Below are 18,504 nucleotides of genomic sequence, written 5' to 3'. Positions count from 1 at the left end.
TTTGCATTCCGTGTGACACCCGTGATACCGAAGAAAAACGGACATGTCTACATGTGAAGCACACAGGCACACGTATGCTCCAAACGGACACACGGTCCATGGCAGAACACGCACGTGAGCGCAGACCCATTGATTTTAATGGGTCTACGTGTGCCCGTGTCTCCGGTACGTGAGGAAATGGAACAAACACATACCGGAGACACAGACGTGTGAAAGAGGCCTAAAGATGTACTACAGACTCTGAACCGAGAGGTAGATTATACAGGTACAGATAGCTATATTGTACATAGCAGTCTTATTTGTTGTGTTTTGGTGCAGATGTGAAGCAGTTTTTTTTATTGTTTTTTAAGGCTATGTGCGCACGCTGTGTTTTTTTACGCTGCGTTTTTGTGCATTTTTGCCGCAAAAAACACACAAAAAAACACCAGCGGCAAAAATGCATTGGTAATACATGCATTTTTGCCACGTTTCGGTACATTTTTGGTTGCATTTTGCTGCATTTTTCCAATGCATTGCATGGGTGGAAAACGCAGTAAAACACAGAAAAGAATTGACATGACCATTTTTTTTTGCTCAAAAATGAGCAAAAAATAAAAGCTGTGTGCGGACAGCAATGAGTTTGAGTTTTCATAGGCTTTTCTGGGGAAGCAAAGTCATGCAGTTTTGAGCCCAAAAACGCACCCGAAAAATGCGCAAAAATGCCGCAAAAAATGCACTGTGCACACATAGCCTAAAAGTACAGAAAAGGTTTTATGTAACTCATTTTTAGCATGCAATTTTTGCAGGATTCACATACAGTAGGAGCCTATAGAGAAAAACAGCAAGACTGCAGAGTTCAGCAGCGTCTTTAGATGCATCAAGGGCGGAGTTTTTACAATATCAAATCCCCCTCAAAAATAAAGGAATCCAAAAAAAAGAAACACCGGGCACTAATCAGTTCACTGACCGATTTCCAAGTGTCGCGGACGGGTGCCGCACCGCGGCAGAGGGGCTGCTCGGGGGAGCTTGGGTCCGGGATCGTGTCTGGGGCTCGAGTGGTGACCGGACCCGGGGCTCGTGCAACCGCCCATCCCCGCAACATTGAAAAGGGGCGTATTTACAAGGGAGATAGTTTTTGTCTGTGACGCCACCCGTGGGTTGTGGTGATGGGATGGTGGCACCGCCGCTGCCTCTTGTGCAAGCGCCCGGGACCGATAGTGCTGGGCAGCAAGGTGGTGTCCCCTCCACGGGTAGAGGAGGTGTAGTGGGATTTTAATGGGTTCTTGGCGGACACCTTATCCCCCGCGTTGGTCTGCTGTTTTGCTCTCTCTGGGCTTCTCTCTCTGGAAACAAGGCCTGAAACCTTGTCCCGCTGGTCAATTAACAAGGGGCTTGAAGCTTGCCTCGTCTTAGGGTCTAGGTACCCCACATGTGCATGGCCTCCGGACCGGATTCCCCTTGTCGGTACCGGCGGGCTACAACCCTGCCCCGGTTCCCTTCAGGTCTCCCGCAACCGGATCTCCGTTGCCTGTGGCCCTACTCTGCCGTCTGCCACCTAGTCAGCTCTCCCGTGGTCCATGGGCTCCAACCCTGACCCCGCTGCACTTCAGCTCCACTCCAACTTCAACTGAACTCTAACTTCCTCTCACACTTTCCGGCCCCTTGTCACCTCAAGACCCCTAGGTGGGTGTTCCCATCTGCCTGGTCCCGCCCACTGGTGTGTACCGGCTGTCATAGGGGGGGCGACTAGGCTTTGTGGCTGGTGTTCCTGTGTGTGGAAGTGGTGTTAATTCCCAAGGAGGAGGCGATTCCTGTACCCTTGGTAGGGGGGTACAGTCATCTGTGACTACCTGGTTTTGCCAGGGCGTCACACAAGCACTTTCACCTTTCCACTCAAAATCCGGTACAGCTCACTCCGGCATGGTTACAGCTATGCTCCGGACACTGGTGCTTCTTCCAAGCATAAGTCCCATCCACAAGAAGCAAAAGAAGAGGAGAGCACTCACCGGGCTGCCGTGTACAAAAGTCTGTTTATTTCAGCAGATGTAAAGAATCCGGCACACTAAATAAAGTGATTTCCAAAGATGATATTTCGTTTGAATATATTTTATTGTTCTTGTGAGGATATCAAAAAAATCGTATGTATACAAGTCCAACGTTTTGACCAAAACTTATGGTCTGTTTCAAGGACTCAAAGGGTTATGGTATGATGCATATCACATGGGATATTCACTCGCATGGATTTTATATGTATCACTCTTATAGCCTTAATACCCTCACATAGATGGTAGGATGACTAACGTCCTCTTATTAGATTAGATTTGTTTAAGAAGATGGTCGTCTAACCATCCAAGACGGGAGAAAGCAATGTTCCTCACGTCTTTATAATATATGCAAAAAATGCAATCGTGAGCAAAAACAGCAACTAGATTGGATTAAATCCATAGGTTAACACCCCTGTGGCTCATGATCTGTAAATGGCTTGTCTATATATGGCACCTAATAGAGCCTGAGAAAGGTTCAATATGGTAGGTACAGTAAGGCACCCACAGTGTGAAATAAATGGGAAAAGTCCTGGGTATGAAGGTGGGGCCTTGTGTCTGTCCTGGTGAACGCCGTGCCTAGGAGTGCCTGGAGCTTCTTTTTCTTAGTGAGCCAGGCATCTCTATTATATTGTTTATTTCAGCATCAGGTAAAAAGTAAAAACAGTGGGGGGAGGGGGGCTTCTTACAATATCAAATCCCCTTTGCTTGGATATTTAGCCCATGTTCCCATGTAACACAAATGCTGTGTTTCTTTTCTGATGCGTTTGTACCGCCCCGCGCTCAGCTGCAGCCGAGCCGCTCGGATCCAGGCTCGTTGGTGGGTGGCTCGAGCGCCTCCGGACCTGGGGTCACTTCGCTCTGAAAGGGGATGCTGGCACTTTTGGTGGGGGTTACGTAGGTGCACGGCCGGAGCCGCGCTTGAGTTCGTGACGCCACCCACGGGATGTGGGAAGGTAGACACCACCGCTGCAGTTACGGGGCGCCCGCGGGAGATGTTTATGTAGCAAGTTGTTAACCCCTCCATGGGCAGGGATGATGGCCCCGGGACCTGTTGGGGAGTAGTAGGGCAGTGCAGGGCGATGTGCGGCCGGAGGCCACTGTGGTACTCACTGTTCTTGACACACACAAGTCTCTGGTAAACAAAGTTGATGGTGGTCGGTGCCCGCAGCTGGCTGTGTCTGGTCACCCACCCGGTTCGGTGGTCTTTGCCTTTCTCCTGCACCGTATAGTGTGTATGTAGACTACCTTCGCTTCAGCGACGGGAGTCCGCTCCCCGGCGGTATGTGTGCTGGGAAAGCCCGTTTGCCCACAGATGCTGGCCCGTGGGATCTCTCTGCCTGTGCGGTGGCTTTCTATCCCCCTCAGTGGGATGTTGTCTTCAGTTGGGACTTGGGTGGGAAAGAACCTATAGTCCAGACCTCAATCAGTAAATTAACTCAGTCCAGTGGCTTCTGGACCTCGTTCAGGGTCTGAGTACCCCCCTGTGTGCTCCGGTTTCCAGTCGGTTCCCCGGGTCGGTACCAGCGGGCCACTACCCTGTCCCAGTCCACCACAGTTCCACCTGGCCGTCTTCCCGGCTCCTGCAGGCTAAGGCCACCGTATGCCTCTTAGCCAAGGTACCAGGGCTAAGACCCTGGCACCTGTCAGTTTCCGCTGCAGACCTGTGACCACAGGCCTGCTGCACTCTCCTTCACTCCTCAACTCCCCAAACTGCTCTCTGAACTGACTGTACTGTACTCGACTCAGCATTGACTGTTTCCTGCCTCAGGCCCTCTGAACTCCTCGGTGGGCGTGGCCAACCACCTGGCTCCGCCCCCCTGGTGTGTCCATTAAGCACTGAGGGAGGTGACTAGGTTTTATGTGTTTGGCTGGTGTTACCTGTGTGGGACTGGTGTTGTGCGGGGCGCTATTTGTGACTACCTGGCTAGTCCAGTGCGTCACACTTTCTTGCACAGAAATCCTACTGTGTTTAACTGTCTAAGCAAAGCTGATATGACTTCTTGAAAACTTCACCCCCTGTGCATCTAAGAACGTTGCTTTTGGTGCTTTTTTCTCTAGAGACTTCTATGTGGAGCCTAAAAGAATCACAAGTAAAAACCTGCAGATGTTCTTTCAAGTTCAGAATCAAAGCTATTGTAGCGCCCCTGAGGCTCTGGTCGCCACAAGGTACTGCAACTGAATTAAGGAGCAATATCTATCTGGGGTAAGTGACAGATGGTTTGCCGGTGCTCATATCAATACACATTACACGTGCAGTTACAGTAGGTGCCTTCCCCACAGGGGGGAGTGGACTGGGGTTGACAGGGAGAGTTAGCCATCCAGTAGTATGGGACTTCCTGGTCACCAGGACAACCACTGGGGGGCGGGTGTCACATGGGGTATAAGAGGAGGTAGCCATGACACATAGTGAGCTTTTGCCAGAGGGAAGTCCCCTGAGACCAGACTGGGTGCATTAGAGCACCAGTGCTGGTGGGACACACAGCCTATCTTGCCATTGTGGAGCCTGGGGCTTTAGAGCAGGAGCTCAGCCCAGGTTCCTTCTGCTGATTGCTGGATAGTGAGGGCATTTACACTGACACCGGTAACAACTTGGAACTTGCACCGGACAACCAGAGGCTTACCACCAGCAGTGAACCAGGACACTCTCGGGCAATCTCCTAACCAGTGAGTAAAACACCTGAACCGGAGCTCTTGCGTCGTCCTCATTATTTACCAGCGACGCCGTCCCGCACTCCGGCGCTTACGGCCCACTAACTCCATCACCTAATCCCTGGGGACCCGGCCCTACTTGCGGAGGGCCCAACATCCAGGCTGCTGTCAACATCAGCCCCAGTGGAGACACTGTGCAGCAGCGATTCTATCTCCATAACCGCAACCCAAAAGTGGCGTCACGACATAAACTTTATTAACTATTCCCCTGTACATAACCCCTTTTAAAGTGACCCCCCAGTGTCACGGAATCGGGCAATGGCCACCCAGTGACACATCCCAGTAGTACACCGCCCGAGACCGAGTACCCCATAGCCCTGGGGCATGTCACTATTCTTTACTATAAAAAAACATTAAAAATGCAGCTTTACACCTGCACCAAAAACTGATCAAGTAAGAAAGAAAAGGCATAAAAAATCAGCAAAAGTATAAATAATGTGAGATGATTGTTAGTGTGTAGTTTGGTGTGGACGCTGGCAGGAAACAAAAAATACAAGATTTACTCTACGTGTGAACATGGCAACAGAGACAAAAAAGCCAGATATTATTGTGGAGCCCCGCATTACCTTCTGATGCAGGACGCCGTAGGGTCTCCACGGGCTTGGAAATCTTCTGGACACAGGTTGGTTAACTTCAATGGGGAATTTGTGACGCCATTTTCGGTATTTGCGGTCAGGGGTGACCGCCACTGCAGTTTAGGGGATGCCTGGGGCCGATGTTAGATGTAGTCAGTTGTTGTGGCCTCCCGAGAGTGAGGCTGGCCCCAGGGCCCAGTGTAAGTGTGTAGTACTACAGGTCGCATAAGAACTCACTCGCAAAACAGCAATGTCTTTCAGGGTTTTTACTCACTTGCAGGTGGCAGGGGTGAGTTAACCCGGGCGATGCTATGGTGGACCAGGTGGAACCAGATATCCCTTCGGCTGATGTAGGGGTGACTGCTGACTCGCCTTCCTAGCCCTTCTTGTTTTGAGGTGACCCCGACTTGAAGTCTTGCTGGGATCACCCAGGGAAGTCGCATACGCCGTTCTCCCCTTTCTGGCCCGTTTGCGGGCAGCGTGGACCAAGGTAAAGACGGCTCCAGGCTCTGTCCTCCTTATGGGCCCCCTCGTTGCTGCTGTAGCTGCGGACTCTGTGTAGATTGGTGAGGCGCATAAAGTGCCCTCATCAGCAGGTTTGGCAGGCCAACTGAATGGGCCCCTGCTCTGGGGATCTGTTACCCTGTGCAGGCTGGGTTTACTGACAGCCCCCTTACTCAGCCACCTCTACGCCAGGTGGATTTCAGGCAGCACTGAACAGTAGCCCTTCTCCCCCACCAGCAGCCATGAATGGTGCAGTGTCTAGAAGGGCCCTGCTCCACTGCTCTGCCCTCCAGATGCGACTACTCCACTTCCTTCTCCTTCAGCTGCCTCTGCACAACTCCTCGTCTCCAGTCTCACCACCCACCACTAGGTGGTAGGTGAGGTACACGCCCTCTCCCTGAGTCTGCTCAGGGGTCCCCTCTAGCTGTGCATGTGTTCTGTTTGCTAGTGTTCCGTGTGTCCACACCCTAATCAGCGTCTGGGATTACCTGTATTGTACTGACTCAGGCATGTATGCAATACTCAGTGGCGCCTGACCAGGTCAGGGGTGCAACATTCCCCCTTAGTTACCAACAGCACGTCCTCGGGCTGTAAAGACAAAACATTTTAAAGTGCAAAACATTTAAAACATTTAAACGTCATAAAAGCATAATAAAAAATACCAGGTACCACTTTTCACCACCCTCCACCCACAAGTCCATTACCCACTGAAAACCCTCTCAGGAGGCAGGTCACCGGTCCTTTGAGCAACCAGGTCTGGGCCATCTGTTTCCCCAGACCTTTCCTAAAATCTTGCTCTCCTGGGGCAGGTGGTTGAAGGCAAGCCCTTCTCCCATCGAGCCGCGTCTTTGTCCACTTCTGGCAGGAATGTAGAGGAGGCTTTCTCAGTCGGTGTTGCTTCTTTGTGGTGGAGAGCCAAGCCCCATAAACAGGCGTGCTCCCTTGTTGTAGGCGAGCCAGGCCCCATAAACAGGCATGCTCTTAGCTTTAGGATAGCAGGCGCTATCACAGGCGTGCTTCCTGGTGGTGCAGAGCCAGGCCTCATAAACAGGCATGCTCTGGTTGGTACCAAAAAAGTAAAACTTTCATACACTGCAAGAGTTTGTGGCTATAGCTAGTTCATAGCCTTATGGTCCGTAGAGATGCACAAACCAGGTGAAAAAGAATTTTTAAAGGGTTCTCACATCAGTTCATGTGGGCACATCCTCTTGAACTTTAACGTTGCAAACTGGTCAACTGTAACTTTCTTACTTTTCTTTATTCCGACTTTCTCCTCTCACTGGCGCTTGACACTGTTCTTGCGCTGTCATCTGATGCTTCATCTGGATCTATAGCTGTATCTCCATCTGTAGCTTTGTCTTCTTCTTTGTCTTTTTCTTTGTCTTTAGGTGTGTCTTTGTCTTGTTCTTTTTCTTGGTCTTTATCTGTGTCTTTTGTGGAAACTGCTGGGCTGTAACTGGAGCTTCTTGGGCATTGCACTACATCCAGCACATACCAGCCTCGTTCGCCTTGGTGTCTGGTAAACTCTACGAGGTCTCCCATGTGTAGATCACGGCCAGGGTGTCCTCTGGGCAAATGGGACCGGACATCTCTCTGACTTACGAAAATGCCCTCTTTAACGCCAGGTGCCACTATGAACCCGTAGCCAGTCTTCAGGCTGAACTCCTCCACGACTCCACGGTAGAGAGGACCTCTAACCTGGTGCCGGGCTTTTCTGAGCGACTGCTTTTCCTCCAGATCCTGGGCTGTCATTTCTTCCTTCTGCCGGTCTGGGGAATGCTGCACAGGGGGTGGTTTCGCTCTGGTGCGGCGCCGTGCTCTGCTGGCTGGACTCCGTGCTGCTGGCCCCTTGCTGTCTGTGGGCTCCCAAGTCACATATATGCTGGGCATCAAGATGGATAGTTCTTCTTCAGCAGGGGGTGTCGGGACTTCTTCCCAGCGGGAGTAGTGTAACATCTCGGCCTCCGGACCTCCCTCAACTTTATAGGGTGCTGCATCCTCCTCCGGCTGTTCAGGGGTCGGCTCTTCAGCCTCCAGGCCTCCCCTCCTCCCCCTTAATGCTCTCGAGCACTTCTCCGGTGACTCCGGTAGCAGTGCTGGGGACTGGCGTTCTTCAGCAGGCCAGGGTGATGGGCTCTCAGCCACAGCAGTTGCTGGGACCGCTCCGGGTCCGGGTGGCCGCCTGGGGACTATGTACCGGTCCACCAGGTCTTTAGGGAAGCGGGCACTCAGCTCCTCTTTGAGCCTCAGGGACACTGGGTCTTCTCCCGGCGGGGACGTAGGACACGGTTCCTTGGTCGGTGGCTGGGGTGCGGTGGCTGCTTCTGCCTTGCAGGCTGGGGTAGATGGCTATGTAGCCTGGTCTGGTCTGACGTGGTGTGGTTGTGGCCTGGTCTTCTCCAGCCGGGCGTGGCGTTGCTGCGGCCTGGTCTGGTCTGGCCGGATGGGACGCTTCTGCACTAGACGTCGCAGCAGGGACTTCAGTCGGGGTCACAGCTGGGGTCTCAGCGGGGATCATGGCGGGCATCGCTGCAGGGATTGCCTCCGGTAACCGTGCTGGCGGGGTTGGTGGACTCGAGCGGGCAGGGGCAACATGGGACTCACCCAAAGGCATCAGCATCGGGGTCTGGGTGGTCGCCGCCCGGTGTGACACTTGTCGCGCGGTCCACCTCTCATAGGATCGAACTGCTGTAGCCATCTCCCAGGAGCTCGGTGCGTCCCTCCATGATTTGCTGCATGACTTGGGCTTCCAGCCGGTCGCAGAACTGGGCAAGCTCCCAGTCCCACCAGGCAGTGGAGCCCGGTTCAGGATCACCACGTGCAGACGCCATGCTTCCTGCGCCTTCTCTGCAGCCTTCCAAGTTCACTTCCTGCAGCAGACTCCTAGCTTCCCGCCGTCTCTGGACAGATCCGCCCCCATCGCTTGCAAGGTCAGAGCGCTGCAGGGGTTGTCTGGTTAGCCACACCTCTTCGTGGGCAGTTACTTCTTTCTGCTCGGGCTGCTGTTGTTTCTTGGCGCGCTTTTCATGGTGGCAATATGGCAGTGCTTCAAATTTTTCAAACGGACCGCCAAGGCACATGGTCACCTGTCTGTACAGGTCTAGTCCTTATCCTGTTCGTGACGCCAGAGATGTGGAGCCCCACATTACCTTCTGATGCAGGACGCCGCAGGGTCTCCACGGGCTTGGAAATCTTCTGGACACAGGTTGGTTAACTTCAATGGGGAATTTGTGACGCCATTTTCGGTATTTGCGGTCAGGGGTGACCGCCACTGCAGTTTAGGGAATGCCTGGGGCCGATGTTAGATGTAGTCAGTTGTTGTGGCCTCCCGAGAGTGAGGCTGGCCCCAGGGCCCAGTGTAAGTGTGTAGTACCACAGGTCGCAGAAGAACTCACACGCAAAACAGCAATGTCTTTCAGGGTTTTTACTCACTTTCAGGTGGCAGGGGTGAGTTAACCCGGGTGATGCTATAGTGGACCAGGTGGAACCAGATATCCCTTCGGCTGATGTAGGGGTGACTGCTGACTTGCCTTCCTAGCCCTTCTTGTTTTGAGGTGACCCCGACTTGAAGTCTTGCTGGGATCACCCAGGGAAGTCGCATATGCCGTTCTCCCCTTTCTGGCCCGTTTGCGGGCAGCGTGGACCAAGGTAAATACGGCTCCAGGCTCTGTTCTCCTTATGGGCCCCCTTGTTGCTGCTGTAGCTGCGGACTCTGTTTAGATTGGTGAGGTGCATAAAGTGTCCTCACCAGCAGGTTTTGCAGGCCAACTGAATGGGCCCCTGCTCTGTGGACCTGTTACCCCGTGCGGGCTGGGTTTACTGACAGCCCCCTTACTCAGCCACCTCTACGCCAGGTGGATTTCAGGCAGCAGCACTGAACAGTAGCCCTTCTCCCCCGCCAGCAGCCACGAACAGTGCAGTGTCTGGAAGGGCCCTGCTCCACTGCTCTGCCCTCCAGATGCGACTCCTCCACTTGCTTCTCCTTCGGCTGCCTCTACACAACTCCTCGTCTCCAGTCTCACCACCCACCACTAGCTGGGAGGCGAGGGCTACACTCCCTCCCTGAGTCTGCTCAGGGGTCCCCTCTAGCTATGCTATGTGTTCTAGTTACTAGTGTTCCGTGTGTCCACACCCTAATCAGCCTCTGGGATTACCTGTATTGTACTGACCCAGACATGGATGCAATACTCAGTGGCGCCTGACCAGGTCAGGGGTGCCACATTATATAGTGAAGCTTATGTAGAAATGCGAAAACTCTGGCTGCTATGACTATGAATGAATAAATGAATGAATTAATGAATCAATGACAAATAAATCCAAGAATCTCAACTAGAGATGGGCCTGATGCACAGATGACATCACACCAGCACTGACTATTCAAAAGCCTTGCAGAAAGTAATAGATTCTCTGATCTAGCTGCCAGATAGCACTCCCATGGATGCTGGACCGGAATCCCATGAATCAATCCACTGATCTCTAGTCCCAACCGTCCCAGATGCAGCGGCCAGTCCCAGATTTGGGTCCATGCCCTGCAGTCTCAGGTGTCTGCTGAATGTCCCTTACTGCCACTGTCCTTCTGAAGTCTCCCCTGCCAAGGGAGGGAAAAATGATACAATTGTGTGGCTGGGAACATGGTCAAAATTTGAGGTTCATCACTTTCAAAATGAAGTACATTATGAAATTATTGATATTACTCCATTCACGTACAAGTGATGCACTTTGAAAGTTAACATGTTTAGAATATGAAACTTTACCTCCATCTGGTGGTTATATTTTGTAATTACACTGATAAAAAAAAGTTTGTTTAAGGCCCCCTTCACACGTCTGTGTCTCCGGTACGTGCTAGGTTCTTTTCCTGTATGTACCGGAGACACGGGCACACGTATACCCATTAAAATCAATGGGTATATGTGCACGCACGTGTTCTGCCAGAGGCACGTGCCTCCGTGTGGAGCAGACGTGTGCCGTGTGCTCCACGCGGATGCATGTTAGTGTTTCTCCGGCAGCATGGTCCCGCACACGTACCACACTGAAGCAGTGTGGATGCGGGTGCACGTGACATTGTAAAAAATAAAAAAACACATACTCCCCTCCGAGTCCTGCAGTGTCTGCCGCGGCTGTCCCCTGCATCCATCCCCCAGTGAATTTGAACAACGCTTCTCCTTCACTGTGGGCCGGAAGCAGCGTCAGCAGGGCGTGGCCTGTGCCGGAGCTGTCATTCAGCACCACAGACAGCGCCGGATGATGCAGGTAAGGCGGGGCTTTCCGTTCTCCGTGTGTTATTACGTATAACACACGGTGAACAGGAATGTGCCACAAACATGGCACACGGGGAGCAAACCACCCCTTTAACACATACGTGAAAAAACTGATCGTTTTTTTCACGGACGTGTGAAGGGGGCCTAAAAGAACTGAGAGTCCTCAGTAGTTGATACCTTTTAATGGCTAATGGAAAAGATGGTAATAATAGCAAGCTTTCGAGACGCCTCAGGTCTCTTCATCAGGCATGGTATAACACAAAATCTGAAGAGTCACATATTTATACACAACAGGACATAGAATGGGGCAGTAAAAAAGAAAAAACAAGTTATGTGAAGCAAAACTATCACTATGGCAAGAGGACAAACTGTTGTGGCCATAAATATTGTTGTAGTTCATAGGTAAGCAGCGTGAAAGTTTTATTGTCCTCTGATTGGGTTGTCTGGTCTGTGATGCCCCCAGATGCTCTGAGGAGCACATTTCTTAATTGATGTAAATAGACATGAATCCATGTGACACATTCATTCCTGCTCTGAACGTGTCAAAGGTCATCATAAGTTTGTACTCCCAGACTCTCCTGTCTCTTTGGGACTTGAAATTTCCTTTCAATACCAGCAATTTCATGTCCATGATGCTGTGGTCTGGGTTACAAAAATGTTTGGCCACACTTGTTTGTATATGACCTACAATAAATTGGATCTCCATTCCTCATCTCCTCCTCCCCTTTCCCATATCCCATCCTGATGGGTAAGACTGGTACGGCATTCCTGCTCTCTTTCCCTTCCTCGCCTACTAAAATACTATCAGCTATAACTTTCTCTTTTCACTCCTCCTTTATTCCCCTGTCCTTACCTTTCTCCATTTTAGTCACTGTTATATTCCTCTAGTACAGATGTGGCGTCTGCGTTTATACAGGGCGCCTTATCTGCACCATTATATCCTATCCACCTCTCCTTCTCTTCCATCCCAGTTTCACATGCTGAAAAGCCGACCGCGCAGGCGCACGATGTCACTCTAAACACTTTTTACTACATCCTCTATACCACAGGCGAAGACGACTACCGCACACGCGCGCGACGTCACTCGCCAGCCTGTCATTCCTTTTCACCGCCCCCTTCATTCTATTCCCCCTCCTTCTCATCTCTGAACATTTAGATGCCGACGTCATCTTATACTCCACCCACTGCATTTCCTACAACAGAGACGGTGATGACAGCCGCGCATGTGCGCGACGCTGTCCATCGATCTTCAACTCCTTCCATTACTACTAGTATTGGGAGATCGCTGCGCATGTGCGCTACGTCACCCTTCCCAGATACACATGACCCTGTCTCACAGCATCAGCTAGTGTAATGTCACCATAGAATCCTGGTACAGCTAACTGCGCCTACGTTTTAGGCCAATGTGATTATTTCCTATCTCTATAACCTCAAGGGGCGTTACCACACTTGTTCGTGACATCATACCCCTCCCAGCATGCAGCACATTTAAAGCCACATGCTACAGCTGATTAGCAGCCTTCACACACACAGCTAAGGCACGGGAGTGCCAGCATCCACATAGGCTCTGGTAAGGCTATACTCTGGAGTTTTTTCTTTTCTGCCTGACTGGACTTTTATACATGATGTACTTTTCATTCCATGCAGACTACATGCCATTGGCATACAGGACTCTATTGTCTAATTGTTCCACCCAAACCTATAGCCACAGGTAAAACCCCCACTCACTCTTTAAATTGTCATTTTCCTTTTTTTTTTTTTCTCGTTTTTTCTTATTCACATTCTTTTTTTCTTCAGCTATTTTCTTTGGAACTATGAACCATCGGGGACAGGTATTACCTGAATTCATTGTCTCTAAACACTCCTTCCCTACCGATACTAACTTTTGTGCACATATCTCTCAGTATATGCTGATTAGAGATGAGCGAACCGGTCGTGGTTCGGCTCGAGTTCGGTTCGTCGAACGGAGGTCCCGTTCGAGTTCAGTTCGTCGAACGTTCGACGAACCGAACTCGAACCGCATAGGAGACAATGGCAGGCATTCAAAAACACATAAAAACACCTAGAAAACACCCTCAAAGGTGTCCAAAAGGTGACAAACAACTCACAAAACAACACAAACACATGGGAAAGTGACAAGGACATATACTCATGCGAAAACAAAAGAGCTGGACAAGGAAAAAGAGGAGGAGACACAGATATAGGCATGGCACGCCCTTCTAAAATCATGTAAAACACCGCAAGGTGACTCCAAGCGGAGTCTCCCTTTTTTCCAAAAATTGGGCCACACACACACACCCACCCCTTCAGTGGCAGCAGTTATGCCCCAGTTCTACACTTCACAGCTAGATTTGCATCAAGCACATTCAAAAATACGCCATTCTTAACCGTCCCCAGGATGACACCGGGGTAGGTAGCAAAGTCTTTGCTGAACCATGACTTGTTCATCTTGGCTCCTTTTAAAAAACACAGCAAGCAAGGGTTACTCCAAGCGGAGTCTCCCTTTTTTCCAAAAATTGGGCCACACAGACACCCCATCAGTGGCAGCACTTGTGCCCTAGTTGCAAACAGGATGTTTTGATTTGCATCAAGCACATTCCAAATCCACAAGCATTTACTCTCCCCAGGATGACACAGGGGTAGTAAATTCCTTCTGGATCCATGACTTGTTCATTTTGATGAACGTTAGTCTGTCCACATTGTCACTGGACAGACGCGTGCGCTTATCTGTCAGCACACACCCAGCAGCACTGAAGACACGTTCAGAGACAACGCTGGCAGCTGGACACGACAAAATCTCCAAGGCGTAACTGGAGAGCTCTGGCCATTTTTCAAGATTTGAAGCCCAAAATGAGCAAGGCTCCATTTGCAAAGTCATGGCATTAATGTTCATTTGGAGATACTCCTGTATCATCCTCTCCAGCCGTTGACTATGTGTCAGACTTGCTGTCTCTGGTGGCCTTGCAAAGGAGGGTCTAAAAAAATTATGAAAAGATTCCATAAAATTGCTGTTACCAGCACCAGATACGGTGCTACTGGTACGGGTAGACTGTAGAAGATGACGAGACCGTCCCATGTTTGTCAAGTTACAACTGGGAGATTCACTTCCTGCACCTGCATGGTTGTTTGGTGGAAAAGCCGAGCTAAGATCGAGTAACAGCTTCTGCTGATACTCCTGCATACATGCGTCCCTTTCTATGGCTGGAATTATGTCACAAAATTTGGACTTGTACCGGGGATCTAATAGTTTGGCAAGCCAGTAGTCATCATCACTTCTAATTTTGAAAATACGAGGGTAATGTTGGAGGTAGTGCAGCAAGAAGGCGCTCATGTGTCTTGTGCAGCCATGCGGACCAAGTCCACGCTGTGTTTGTGGCATAGAGGTGCTAACCATTCTTTCTTCCTCTGACATCTCCCCCCAACCTCTTTCAACTGAAATTTGACCAAGGTCTCCCTCATCCGCTGAGCCTTCCATGTCCATGGACAGTTCGTCATCCATTTCTTCATGTTCTCCTGCACCTTCCTCAACATTTCGCCTGCTATCATGCGCCCTTGTTGATCCCTGTCCCCCATGGTCCCATGCCTGCCGCGTTGGTGATGATGAACATCTGGACCTTGGTGATGTTGTTGTGTCTTGCGCATATGAATCCTCCTGTAGTTCCTCCCCTTCCTGTTGTCTCACCCCCTGACTCCGAATAGTGTTTAGCGTGTTCTCCAGCATGTAAATGACTGGAATTGTCATGCTGATAATGGCATTGTCAGCGCTAAACATATTCGTCGCCATGTCGAAACTGTGCAGAAGGGTGCATAGGTCCTTGATCTGAGACCACTCCATCAGGGTGATCTGCCCCACCTCTGCATCTCGTTGGCCCAGGCTATACGTCATGACGTATTGCACCAGGGCTCGACGGTGCTGCCACAGGCGCTGTAACATGTGGAGAGTCGAATTCCAGCGTGTCGGCACATCGCATTTCAGGCGATGAACCGGCAGGCCGAAAGACTTCTGGAGCGATGCAAGTCGCTCAGCTGCGGTGGTTGAACGGCGGAAGTGAGCAGACAGTTTTCGTGCCCTGGTCAGAAGGCCATCTAGGCCGGGATAGTGTGTTAAAAATTGCTGGACAACAAGGTTCAACACGTGAGCCATACAAGGCACGTGTGTCACCTTGCCCAGGCGAAGGGCCGCACCCAGGTTTGCAGCATTGTCATACACGGCCTTACCAGGCTGCAGGATGAGTGGAGACAACCATTTATTAATCTCGGACCGCAGAGCTGACCACAACTCCTCAGCTGTGTGACTCCTATTCCCAAGACATGTCAAGCTAAAGACCGTCTGATGCCGTTGCGCTCTACTGCCAGCATAGTAATGAGGGGTGCATGATTCCTTCTGTGCAGTGCGAACGCTGGTGGCCTGACCAGGCAGGCTTGGGGCGGAGGTGGAGGACCCAGATGAGGAGGATGAGGCAGAAGCAGTGGCGGAACTTGGACAGACAGAGGATTGACACACCAGTCGTGGGGACGGCAAGACTTGTGCAGCAGACCCTTCACCAGCTATCACCATAGTTACCCAGTGCCCAGTCAGCAACATGTAACGTCCCTGTCCATGCTTACTGGTCCAAGTATCGGTGGTGAAATGCACCCGTTGACACACAGAGTTTCTCAAGGAAGCGGTGATGTTGTGTGCGACATGCTGGTGTAGCACGGGCACACCTTTCTTAGAGAAGTAGTGGCGACTGGGCATCTGGTACTGGGGCACAGCGACAGACATAAGGTCTCTAAAATCCTGTGTACACCAGGCGGAAAGGCAGCATTTCGGTAGCCAAGAGCTTACAGAGGGATAAAGTCAACCTCTTAGCTTTGTCATGGGTCGGAGGAAGTGGCCTTTTATTTGTCCACATCTGAGGGACAGAGATCTGGCTGCTGTGTGTAGACGGTGTTGAGTAGGGTGTCCCTGGAAATATGCAGCTTTGTGAGGAAAGTGAAGGCGTAGACATGATGTTGCCTTCATCCAACGTTGGTGCTATCGATGTCTGAGAGAGCTGTACACACGTACTTGTTTCCCCTTCCAAACCAACTGACGGGGAGATCCACTGCCGGAGCCGCGGTGGTTTGTAGGGGATTTCAGTTCGTGACGCCATCCACGGGTTGTGGTGAATGGATGGGCACCACCGCTGCCGTTGACTAGGCTCCCGGGGACGGTGTTGTGCAGCTTGGTGTTGACCCCCCTCCGTGGGGAGGGGAAAGGTGGTCCCGGGGGCCCGAGGGAGGTGCTGAGGCGAGATGATGGATGCGTGCTGGGGTGTCGGTGCGGTGCGGTGTGCGGCCCGAAGGCACTGTTGTACTCACCATGAGAAAATACGCTGGAGTCTCTGGTAAACCAAACAAGATGGTGAACGGTGCCTGCAGCCGGCTGCAGTTTCCCCTTAACAGGTTGGTGGTTTCCTCCTTTCTCCTGCACCTCTCTTGTGTAATGAATCACGACTCTTATGCCTAAGCAACAGTAGTCCGCTCCCTGGCTTGTTATGTGTCAGGAGAGCCCTGTTTTCCTGCAGACCTGGGCCCTTGGGTCTCTATGCCTTGGCGGTGGATTTATATAAACAAAAAATTATTCCCAAATTTCATAAATGTATTAAATACAAATATAGATATAAATGCCACACCTTTTAGTGAAAATTCAGAAAATCAATTTGTCACATAACATAGACCATAGGCAATTTATTTGGTCACCTCTGGCCTTGAATATCAAGGACAGGGTTTACATAGTTATACCAGACAGTTTGATACAATAAATAAGTTCACACAGGGAACAAAGATACCACCATATAATTAACTTAACTTAAGGACTGTATGTTTTCTTCCACAGAACAATTATCACAAAGATCACGTAGGCATGTAATCCAGATGAGTCCAAGTAAGTCAATAGGTGTATGATATCTGGTCCCAATTAATATTAAGATGAACTGCCGACCATCAAATCAATTGGATTCAATCTCCAACTCGACGCGTTTCCCCACATAAAAATCTGTGGTTCATCAGGAGGCTATGGAAGGTAAATGTAATCTGTCAGAATTGAAGCATAATAACATAGATATAGTTCATAGAAAAACACACCAATGCATGTGGATCAAAGATAGACAGAAGGAGATAACAAAATACTACTTGCCAAAAGGAAGGATGATTAGACATGCAGATCCATGGTTCATTTCTTTAACCAGATCAGCAGCAGCACAGAAGAATCCTGTAGTGATGAACAGCTACCACCGTCCTAAGGAGCGTCATGGAGCTACATGTCCATGAGGGGTTAAAATAGCCTGCAGAGACCAAATCAGCTGTGGGCCATTCAATCAGTTAGAGTGAACGGCATAGCACCGCTACCGCGCATGCGCGATGCAGCCCCACCACCGCGCATGCGCGATACGGAGACCCAAGGACAATGAGCGTCACTATATCGCTCAGGCGCACAAGCGATCCAACGCCAACAGTGCACGTGCGCGAGACGGATACACATTAGGGACAAAGAGTGTTGTAAAAGCCATCACACATGCGTGAGATCTCTGCTGGTGCAAAAACCCGTCACGTAAGTTGCGGTCACATGATAATACTAGGAGAACGTAATATCCTGAGCCCACGCAGGCGCAGTAGGTACTCAAAGGCATATGACCCAATAAGGTTAACCCAGGCTTGTGTACATACACACCGCGCCTGCACAAGTCCATAAATAAAAAATATCTAGATAAATCTAGAATGATTAGAATATTTAAACAGAAAACGGCATTATAAGCAGAGATCCCACGCTTACAAAAGCGCTAATAGGTCAAACCAGGTCACAGTATGATAAATATACTATTTGACAGAACTTCATAATAGTCAATTAATGGACTGTTTGCTTGTGTGGGAAAGGTCCTAAAGTCCAGTCCTCAATCAGTTGATTTGACTTAGCCTAGTTGTTTCTGGGCCTCGTACTGGGTCTGAGTACCCCTCCTGGTGCTCCAGTTTCCAATCGGTTCCCCGGTTCGGTACGGGCGGGCCACCGCCCGTCCCCGGTCCCTACGGTTCCACCGGCTGTAATCCCAGCTCCTGCAGGCGGCCACCACCGTCTGCCTCCTTGCCAGAGGTGACTGGGCTCCAATCCAGACACCTGGTGTACACTTTTGGCAGGCCTGAGCACAGGTCTGCCCTTGAACTTGACTCAAACTTATCTACTGTCTTTCCCGCCTCCAGGACTGTGAACTCCTCGGTGGGCGGAGCCCACCGCCTGGCTCCGCCCCCCTGATGTGAACATCAAATTTGGAGGGTGGTGACAAGGGTTTTGTAGTTTGGCTGCTATCACCTTGTTATGTTGGGGGGGATGAGTGTATTCATGGAACTACCTGGGATGACCTGACTAGTCCAGGGCGTCACACATAAATTGGCCTCTCCTCCTTTTCCTCCACTTCA

This window comes from Anomaloglossus baeobatrachus, chromosome 1 (genome assembly GCF_048569485.1).
Source record: "Anomaloglossus baeobatrachus isolate aAnoBae1 chromosome 1, aAnoBae1.hap1, whole genome shotgun sequence".
In the NCBI taxonomy this organism is placed as follows: domain Eukaryota; kingdom Metazoa; phylum Chordata; class Amphibia; order Anura; family Aromobatidae; genus Anomaloglossus; species Anomaloglossus baeobatrachus.
This window is presented reverse-complemented; position numbering follows the sequence as displayed.